Source organism: Notothenia rossii (assembly GCF_949606895.1).
Source record: "Notothenia rossii genome assembly, chromosome: 4".
Classification (NCBI taxonomy): domain Eukaryota; kingdom Metazoa; phylum Chordata; class Actinopteri; order Perciformes; family Nototheniidae; genus Notothenia; species Notothenia rossii.
The window spans coordinates 35,906,791-35,916,679 of record NC_136902.1 but is presented as its reverse complement, the minus strand read 5'-3'; the positions used below and the strand labels follow the sequence as shown (position 1 = coordinate 35,916,679).

Here is a 9,889-nt window from a genome sequence, read left to right as displayed (position 1 = left end):
TCTCTCTCTCTCTCTCTCTCTCTCTCTCTCTCTCTCTCTCTCTCTCTATCCTCTCTCTCTCTCTCTCTCTCTCTCTCTCTCTGGCTGTGAGCACCTGATGAGCCAACATCCCCCACTTTCATTCACTTACAGCACCCATCGTGCAGGCAAATGGAAAATGTAACCGGGGTGAAAAGGGTGTTATCTTATCTTAATTATGAATGTTGTTACATCAAGGCTTTTATTTGTATTTACTCTTGTGGAAGTGCAGATCCCCTTTCCTCCACCAGGGGGTGCTGCAGCACCCTCAGCACCCCTACTTCCCACGGCCCTGGCTACCTGCATACAATGAAGTGCTTGGCGCAGTTGTCGGTGAAATGTCACTCCTCTGTTTTCATTTAAACTGCTCCTTATATCCGTTAGCGCAGCTAGCTAGCACCAGATGCTAACAACAACAACAATACACGTAAGGTCTCTCTCTCGCGCCACACATACACACACCCCCCCAGTCCTCCCGATGGCCAGTCGGTGCCTGCCGGTGAGCGTGGAAGTGTGGTCTGCCTGCCGCAAGCGGGCGGCAGGAGCGGGCTGTCAGAATCAGCTTGTAGATGGTATTTTAAACTCGATGCGCTCTGAAACTACGGGGTGGCCGAGGACAAAAAATAAACATGCGTTAATCGCCTTAAAATAATTTAACGTTAACGCATTATTAACGCGTTAACTTGACAGCCCTAGTTTTTTATTTATTTATTAAAATTATAACTACAATCTGAAAAAACAAGGGAAGCCTGGCTTCCCTTGGCCTCCAGGAGAAAACGCCACTGGTCCATGTTGTCATTTGAGGGCAATAATTGTAGTTTGTGAATACAAAAAGCAAAGAGAATAAACTACAGCTCTCTGTTTGATGCAGGGTTTGTGCAGGACTATTTCTTGCCTCTCTAGCACTTGCAAGTCAAAGACCTGAGACTCCAGGAATCTCTGCTCCCAGCAAAGAAATAGTGCAGCACATAATCCCTCTGTAAAACAGTTGTGCTGGTTGGCAGATGATCCCTTTTTGAAAGAGCTGCTGGCTCCAGCTTTATATTTAGTGTACAGACATGAAAGTGGTATTGATCCTTTCAATAAGCATCGCGGGGCTCCCGCTCCATACAGAAGGTGAAGAGGACTCTAAAACAAGTGGGACCTTTGAAGTATCTCTCCTTCAGAAGATGTTAGACAGCAATGGTCTCACAGCCACTTTCACTAATAGTTCATTCAATATGTGGGTCTATAATCTTGGTTTGGGAAAATGATTCATGTGTCAAGCTTTCATCATAGCTTTAAATAGGCTCTTACTGAGATATATGAATAATAATGGGATAACTATTAGAGATGTCACTAACCAATCATATGGAGAGCAGTTAGACATATTATGCTCAAGATCAGGTTGAATTCGTTTTTTATGCCGTCACTGGGACATGTCTCCATGGTTTAATGTTCAAAAAGCTCTTCATTTTTCTCCTACTGCCTTTGCTGCAGCACCTCTTTTCACCCTCTGTCTGAAACCAGAGCCCAGTCTGCTCGGATTGGTTAGCTGGCCGGCTCTGTTGTGATTGGTCAACCACTTAAAGATATCCCGCCCCTTAGCCACGTACAATGTGTCGGAGTTCTAGCCAATAGAAGAGTTAGTGTCCTTCTGGAGGGAACTTTGGGATTTTAGCCTTTTCAAACCATTTAGCACAAAAACCTATATAATACATTACAGGAAAGGGAAAACACCCCAAAAAATGATGTGGCCTCTTTAGAAATGTTCAGATTGTTATTCATAGTGAAGCTTTTGTGACTACACAAATAAGATGCAGTCACAGGATATAATGACAGTTGTGTCATGAACAATTATTTAAAGTGGACCTATCATGCTATATTTGAATAATATAGTGTAGGACCATAAGGCATATTTATACTTTTTATTTTTCAAAATACCAAACAGATCATGCATTTTAGCCATTCCTCATTTCGCTCAATTTAACACTGTCTTTGCATGGGCTGATTCTGTGAGAACAGCACCATCTACAGGCCTGGCATATGTACTACAGCGTCTCCAGCGCTTTCGAATGGCAATGTCCGTGGCTGTCTCCTTCTGATTGGTGGAGTTGGCCCAATAGCCGTAGCGCCACTTCTGTGACGTCATAGAAGTGTTCAAATCTGGATCAATCTGTATCAGATCCGTTGCAGCCCCGTTTTAAGAGATTTGGGTATGGAGGAAAATAGAGAGGGTTGTGTTTTCTGACACTTGGTGAGTTCCCTGGAACACCGGGGACACATATTCATGTATAAAAGACGTACAAAAGTGCATTTTGCATGATAGGTCACCTTTAATAAACCCACTACATGTTATTATTTGGAAAGTACATTACTGAAGAAAATAATTTTTATTTTATAAAAGAATAAACCAATTCCCTCTTTCTCCTTACCAATTTCTGGGTTTATTTTGATCCAGCACTTCCAACAGAGTGATTCATCTTTTATGTTAACACTGTAAGCTGATGATGTGTCATTAAGTTCAGGAGTAATATTCTGCGCACCTAAACTTCAGTCATATAAGATCAATATGTATTTATTTTATGCTTTTAAAACCCAATAGTTTAAAAGCAGGCCGTTTAGTTTGGATGGTTGTATTTCTCCCTTTTAAGCGATTACTCTTGCTTCTCTCCTTTTTTCTAACCCTCTGGAGTCGGTGGATTATACTCCCGCAAGGATCCTGGAGGGGGCCTGGGAGTACGCTTATCCGGTCTACATGTGTTTTGTAGACTTGGAGAAGGCGTATGACCGAGTTCCCAGGGAGTTACTGTGGGAGGTGCCGCAGGAGTATGGGGTGAGGGGGTCTCTACTCAGGGCCATCCAATCTCTGTACTCCCAAAGCGAGAGCTGTGTCCGGGTCCTCGGCAGTAAATCGAACCCATTTCCAGTGAGGGTTGGCCTCCGCCAGCGCTGCGCTTTGTCACCAATCCTGTTTGTAATATGCATGGATGGGATTTCGAGGCGTAGTCGTGGGGGAGGGGGTCTGCAGTTCGGTGGACTAAGGATTGCACCACTGCTTTTGCAGATGATGTGGTTCTGAGAGAGAGAGAGAGAGAGAGAGAGAGAGAGAGAGAGAGGAGAGAGAGAGAGAGAATTGTATTATTAATAGAAACATGTTGTGAAAATGATCTGCTCACTCACTGTCCTCCAGGTTATAATGAATTCATGGTGCCCTCTATAACATCTGGTATAAAGGAGATCTTTGCCGTCAGATCTCAGTAGTAAAACAAGGTAAATCACACATTTGGCTAAGGTTAGATCAAACACTGGGCATAAGTGACAGGAATCTGTTATCTTATGTGCTATTTATAAACCCCCAGTATATTCTCCTTATTTTGAGTAAGACATTTTTGAAACTCTCCATTCAGAAATCGCCTTTTTTCAGGCCCAGGGAAATGTGCTTCTAACTGGTGATCTGAATGGACGAACAGGAATTTAACCTGATGTCATAGACCCACAGGGCAGCCATCATGTATTTGGTGAGACCCCCCTGTTTACAACACCAACCTTCACCCATCGGAACAACCTTGATTCTGAAATAAATCAGAATGGCAAAGAGATGTACATAGTGAATTGGAGGTTCAGAGGGGACTCTTTAGGGAGATGCACATACTCCTCAGCTCTAGGGTCTAGTGTAGTAGACTATGCAATCACTGACATGGACCCCTCCACTATCAGTGCATTCACTGTCAGACAGCAATCCCCCTTTTCAGACCACAACCCAACACACTCTCACTCCATAATCGTCCAGGAGCGACGTTTGGTCAGGGTCCCGTGGCGTGCAGTTGTGACGCTCCTAGGCTCCTTCAGCTTCATAAAGGGACGCAAATAACTTTCAACTGATTGCAATATATCCCCACTTGCGGCACGATTTGACGCTCATGGAAGCAGGGCATTCGTTTGTGTCGGCTGCCCTTAAAGGCAATGTGAGCGTCCATTCCCATTGGATAACAGAGAATTGTACGCCCGGAAGTAAGTATTCCCCTTACTGTCGATTGATTTTACAGCAGGGACAATTTGCAGCCCTAGGCGAGATTTTAGCTGGCGCCCCCCCCCCCCCCCCCCATAGAATATATAAAGAACAAATTAAAAATCTCTACAAAAGACGAATACACTACTAAAACAGAAACTTATTGACATAGGCAAAAAGGCTTACCAATAACCAATAACCTACCATAGCCAATAAATGTAACTTATTTTATTTTTGTTGTTCATTCATATCTTATTTGACCTAGTTAACACTCATTTATGTATTCATATTTTTATCTCTCCAGTTTTTAAACGATATTTTTTGTTTACTTTCTTATAGTATACATTGAAAACACCAACCCCCCCACCCTACACACAAATACAAAAACCACACTTGCTTTAGTTATAATTCAACAAACATCTTTTAATAAACAAGTAGCTTCCGCAGAAGGAGTTATAGAACTATTTTAAAGAACACTTAAGAACACACGTATTGTAATAATAAATAAATAAAATAAAATAAATGAAAAAATATTAACAAATACATAAAAACGATTTATACAAAAAAAGAACGATTACATTTCTGTTTTTGAACACACATATTGTAATAATAAATAAATACCTTACTGACTTGCTTGACTTAAACACTCAGAATTGCACTCGTCTTGACTTCTTTGCTGCAAAGTCATCGATAACATCCTCATATGACAGCTGACGAGAAACATCACTGTTAATGCTGATGATGGCAAGTCCACTGAGGCGTTCTTGGACCATTGTAGACCTCAGGTAGTTTTTAATTAACTTCAGCTTTGAGAAGCTTCTTTCTGCTGAAGCCACTGTCACTGGCATAGTGACTGCGATCCTGAGGGCCACCCACATATTAGGATAAGCCTCCCTCAGGTTCTTCCTTTCCAAGAACACCAACAGTTCCAGGGTGGTCATTGTGGGTGAGGGGAGAGTTGGAAAGTTCATCAGCTCCAGTGCCAACTCTTTTCCATCTATGTCTGACTGTCCGCCAGAGCTCAGGGTGTTGCTCAGTGTTTGAAACTGCTTTGTCAGCTCGTTTCTGGGCAGTTCGGGGAAGTTGACAAGCACCCCAAACTTTGCCTGAACTTCTTCCAGGTGTTCAAAACGCTCATTGAGGGAAGTGATGAAAACATCAACCACCCTGTTGAAAAATGTAACTTCAATCTTTTTTAGGGCATTGGCCATTGGCTCATCAGGTGCTTCATAAGAGAACTGCCTCTTGGTTGACCTCAGCCTCTTCTCCTTGAGGACAGCATCCACATCCATGTCCTCACACATGTCTTTCGCACTGATCTGAGCAGAGGCAAATCCAGTGGCTCTGTAGTCTTCCAGGGTGGCCTTTGTCTTTCTCAGGAGGTCAACTGCGATGTCAAGTTGCATTGACACAGACTGCATGACCTTAACGACCTGTTTGACTTTACTGAGGATGTCGTACCACACCACAGTGCAAATGGAGAAGCGGTAGGACCCCACTTCCTCAGCCAAAGACTGTGCCTCTATTTTGATCATTATGTCAGTGGCCTTGTCCCTCACCTCCAAAAGTGCATCTCGAACATGTTGAGCCTGATATCTCACAGCTTCCACACTGTTGACCCGGGTCTCCCACCTGGTTTCAGACCATGATTTCAAGGTAGTGGTGACATGGCTCATCAAAATGTCCCAGCACTTTGTGGATGCTGAAAACAATGTAAAAAGCTTTTGGAGGTAGCCAAAGTATCCAGTGGCATAAAGGGAGCTTTTCGCTGCATCAGCTAACACCAGATTGAGAGTGTGTGCGCCACATGGCACGAATAGTGCCCTCAGGTTTAGTTCAAGTAACCTGGCCTGAACTCCTTTGTTTTTCCCTCGCATATTGGCACCATTGTCATAAGACTGTCCCCTACAGTCCTCAAAGGGGATGTTCAGTTCTTGGAGCCTGTCCAGGATGAGGGATGACAAACTCTCGCCAGTTGATTCCTCAGCGACAAGGAACCCCATGAAGTGTTCCTTAACTTGTGGCATCTCCTCCATTGTAACAATCCTTAAGATGACTGATAACTGCTCTGTGTGGCTAATGTCAGGTGTGCAGTCCAGAATGATGGAATAATATTTAGCCCTCTTAATTTCTTCAATCATGTGGGCACTGATTCTCTCACCGATACATTCAATGAGTTCATTTTGAATATTTTTTCAGAGATATGTGGTATGGCTTGCACCCTTTTTGACTTTAGCAACGTGTTCTTTCATTACAGGGTCAAACATTGCCATCAGCTCCACTTCTTTAAGGAAGTTGCCATTGTTGGGTTTGTTGAGTGTGTCACATGTTCCCCTGAGGCCCATGTTTCTCTCAGCTAATGATTGAATGATGGCGACCAACCTTGTTACCACCTCACGCCATCTCTTTCTTTCTATGTCTGTAAGCGCCATCTCAGTCCTATCAATAGTTTGCCCCTTTTGTAATCGAAACTCTAACTCTTTCCATGATTCCATGTGTTTAGTATGTTCTGGAGTGTTCTCGTGTGTTTTCAGTAATTGATGGCAATTTTTCCAGTCATTTAGTCCTGCACTGATTAATTTGTATTCCTTCTGGGAGAACAGCTTGCAGCAAAAACAGTAAAGGCTGTCGTTTTTCTGTGAGTACAATAGCCAGCTTCTCTTGAGTCTTTCCCCATTTACCAGTTTTCTATAAAAGTATTGGTGGTGGCAGCTTCTCCCATCCTGTCTTTTTGGAAAAATGAAGTGTGGTTTTGCCTGATAGGGTCCTCTGCTCACAAACTCTGTTCTTACCTTATCAGACATGGATGGCCAGTCGGCAGGGTCAACAGCTGCTGCCTTTGTGGCGTCACGTGCTGCAGACTGTGTTGTGGTACTCGGGATCAATGTTTCCCCTGCAGATTGTGTAGCAGCAGGTTCACTTGGGACAAATAGTGATATGTTTTCACCTGCAGACAGTCAAACATGCATGGATACAGTCGGACACCCACTGTGTGTGTGTGTGTGTGTGTGTGTGTGTGTGTGTGTGTGTTTTACATTAACATGTACATTATTAGTAAGAGAAGTGCTATTGTAATGTGCAATAATAAACTGGACTCACGTGCTGCAGACTGTGTTGTGGTACTCGGGACCAATGTCTCTCCTGCAGATTGTGTAGCATCAGGTTCACTTGGGACAGGTAGTGATATGTTTTCACCTGCAGACAGTCAAACATGCATGGATACAGTCGGACACCCACTGTGTGTGTGTGTGTGTGTGTGTGTGTGTGTGTGTGTGTGTGTGTGTGTGTGTGTGTGTGTGTGTGTGTGTGTGTGTGTGTGTGTGTGTGTGTGTGTGTGTGTGTGCGCGTGTGTTTTACATTAACATATACTGTACATTATTAGTAAGAGAAGTGCTATTGTAATGTGCAATAATAAACTGGACTCACGTGCTGCAGACTGTGTTGTGGTACTCGGGACCAATGTCTCTCCTGCAGATTGTGTAGCAGCAGGTTCACTTGGGACAGGTAGTAGTGATACGTTTTCACCTGCAGACAGTCGAACATGCATGGATACAGTCAGACACCCACTGTTTTACATTAACATGTACATTATAAGTGATATAGGTGCTATTGTAATGTGCAGGTGTGAACATGTGTATGAACTACCCACAACCCTAATAAACTCAACAGGCAATATCACAAAAAACTTGACTGAACTAACCTGCTACAGGCAGTGATGCAGTAGACTCAGGTTGTGCAGTGGTGGGAGTGGGATTACCCAGATATTTTAACAATGCACCTGGAAATTACACAGAGAATAATGTAGTAGGTATCTATATGCAATAATACTGAGCAGTTCAGACTAGCTGACATAATTTCCTGTGCCCAAATATGCAAAATATATTTTTTAAGTGATAACCTAGCTAGTTAATGATTTAGCAGAATTATTTTGTGTCCATTACCATTTGTAAGCTAAAGATGGAACAAAATAGATAGCTTTAATAATAATAAATATATATAAAGAATACAAGAAAAACCACACAGTGCAGTTGGTGTAAAAAGAGCTATCAAGCTAGATGGTAAAGCAGCTCATCTGCTAGCTTCTATCATACTATATATCAGCTGCTATCATTAGCTAACGTTAGCTAGCTAGCTTTATACCGTTGCTTGAAAAATGCCAATAAACACAAACAGTCATCAGACATACCTCTGTTTTCCTGGAATTTTTCCTCCTCTCTTTCTTCGCCTTTTCCAATGCGCCCCAGACGGCTTTTTGTTGGGGTTGCCCCGCTTCATGTTGTGACAGTGAAGTTCTAATTCTCGTTCAAAACGCGAGCGCGAGCGTGCACGACACGCGAAACACAAATCGACAGAACCAAAGAAAACATAGAGAGGGGTGGTGCAGTGTTGGGGCGCCCCTACGTTTTATTTTTCATATTCTCAAAAAAACAAATGAATCCTGATCTGAGCGGCGCCTAAAAAAAAGGAATCTGGGGGGCGCCTACAAAAATTTCTCCCTGCAGAAAAAAAAAACATGGCCGAACTTCGTTTTATTCTCGGTGGAATGCCTATTTTAAAGTTAGTTTGGCCATTAAAATGCGTTTTGATGTAATTTGATGCGAGAAATATGTGTTGTTATTTCAGATTATGTGTGCAGTGGATGTACATGATCTTTAGTTTGCTAGTTATTACGAAGATTACTTCAGGAAATTGCGTCCATAGAACGTTTTCATTGTTACCAAGGTGGTTGCTAGGGACGCTGCTATCGATATTATTTCTGTTATGTTGTGTAACTGTTAAATGGAGTTATCTTTATTGCTACCCCCTTCCCCGCGAATGTATAGTGTTGGTCCACAGAGCAAACGTATTAGTTTAACAAAATCAGCATCTAAAGATATGTTATTTTCCCCTGTGCAATTTCAGTCTCACATCTCACATCACATCGTCATTAACAAATACCGGAAACAGACCGAAAACATTTAAAAAAAATAAAATAATACTTTATTCCGAGTGTGCTTGCTTTTCTCTTTGAAAGTCATCACATAACGGCATTATAATACACGGTTCGGTTGCATTAAATATTACATATCTGCCATAGTTCTCTATTTATAGAGCCCTGATGAGAAGACTTCTAGACAAACATGAGGAACTGCCGCCAACACTGAAAACGTGACGTGGATCATAAATATATCAGCAATTAAACAACATCTTACATTTCTTTTCACACAATACGTCTCTTTGCAGGATCAACACTAATTCGGCTGACTTTTATATTTGATCCAATTGGTAGATAGGCTGTATTTACACCATAAAGGTGCACAGCTGATAGAAAGGGACACCTGGTGGTTAAAGCATGTTATTGAATTTCATTATTGTATTATTAGTAGGGCTGTCAATTTAACGCGTTAATAACGCGTTAACGCAAAAAAAAATTAACGCCACTAATTATTTTAACGCGATTAACGCATGTGTATTTTTTTTCCTCGGCCGCCCCGTAGTTTCAGAGTGCATCAAGTTTAAAATACCATCGACAAGCTGATGCTGACAGCCCCGCTCCTGCCGCCCGCTTGTGGCAGACCACACTTCCGCGCTCACCGGCAGGCACCGACTGGCTATTGGGAGGACCGGGAGGGTGTGTGTATGTGTGGCGCGAGAGAGAGACCTTACGTGTATTGTTGTTGTTAGCATCTGGTGCTAGCTAGCTGCGCTAACGGATATAAGGAGCTGTTTAAATTAAAACAGAGGAGCCAAAAAACACGCCAAAAAACACGATGTTCTGTTAACTCAATGGAAAATCGTCCAAACGGCACCAGACTTCATATGATGGGTGATGGTCAGGCCCTAAACAGCTCTATGCCAATTATGGGATGTCATCGTATGCCGTTTCCATGGCAACGCATC

General features: G+C 42.6%; 1 long non-coding RNA gene across 1 annotated transcript; it reads right to left on the bottom strand.

Annotated features, from left to right (window-relative positions):
- Positions 1–1,906: 1,906 nt before the first annotated feature.
- On the bottom strand, positions 1,907–7,004 carry LOC307037824. Its single transcript, XR_013807789.1, has 2 exons — positions 6,802–7,004; positions 1,907–3,075 (listed from the first exon to the last, which is right to left on the bottom strand). It is a non-coding gene; the product is annotated as an uncharacterized lncRNA (long non-coding RNA).
- Positions 7,005–9,889: the final 2,885 nt, after the last annotated feature.